Source organism: Eimeria mitis, genomic scaffold, assembly GCF_000499745.2.
Source record: "Eimeria mitis Houghton genomic scaffold, Emh_scaff494, whole genome shotgun sequence".
NCBI classification, from domain to species: domain Eukaryota; phylum Apicomplexa; class Conoidasida; order Eucoccidiorida; family Eimeriidae; genus Eimeria; species Eimeria mitis.
In genome coordinates, this window is record NW_013573241.1 from 1,619 (window position 1) to 2,728 (window position 1,110).

The window sequence follows — 1,110 nt, forward strand, 5'->3', positions numbered from 1 at the left end:
TGATCAGTCCTCTCCACTAGAAAAGCAGCAACAGCAGCAACAGCAGCAGCAACAACTAAAACATTTGCAGCAGCGGCGGCACCAGTAGCAGCAGCTGCTGCACAAGCAGCAGCACCAGCAGCAGCCAACACAGCTGCAGCACCAGTAGCAGCTACACTAACAGCAGCAACAGAAGCAGCAGCAGTCACACAAGCAGCAGCAGCAGCAGTTACACAAGCAACAACAGCAGCAGCAGCAGTCACACCAGCAGCAGCAGTAGCAGCAGCAGCAGAAGTTACCCCAGCAGCAGCAGCAGCAGCAGTTATTCCAGCACCAGGTGCAGCAGATACACCAGCAGCAGCAGCAGCAGCAGCAGCAGCAGCAGCAGCAGCAGCATACCGTATCCATCTCCACTCTTCATGGTGGTTGGGTATATTCTGAAGGTTTGGGTTGCGGCAAGCGAGGCGCCCAGTTGCTGCCCCTTTATAAAAAAACAAAAAAAAAACAAAAAAAAAAGAAAAAGGAGACAACATTAGATAAAAAGGAGACAGTTTAATTAAAAAGGAGACAGTTTATGCGAGGAGGAGACAGTTTTAGTTTGTTGGTGTTTGTTTAGAGAGGGGTGTAAGGGGTGGGTGCGGATAGAAACAGAGAAAAGGAGACAGAGACAAAGAAATAAAAAGAGACAAAAAGAGACAAAAAGAAACAAAAGAGAAAGAGAGAAAAGAAGAAAAAAAGACAGAAGAAGTAGAGACAAAAGAGAAGAGACAAAGAAGAGAGAGACAGAAAAAGAAAAAGAGACAAAAGAAAAAGAGACAAAAGAGAAAGAGACAAAAGATAGTGAGATAAAAGAAAGAGACAGAAAAAGAAGGGGAGACAAAAGAAAAAGGGGACAAAAGAAGAATAAGAGGAGACAGAAGGAGAAGAAGAGACAGAAGAAGAAGAAGGGGCAAAAGAGAAAGAGACAGAAAAAGAAAAAGAGACAAAAGAGAAAGAGACAAAAGAAAAAGAGACAAAAGAAAAAGATACAAAAAGAAGAGGAGACAGCAGACAAAGAGACAAAAGAAAAGGAGACAAAAGAGAAAGCAAAGACAAAAGAAAAAAGAAAGGAAAAAAAAAAAAAAAAAAAAA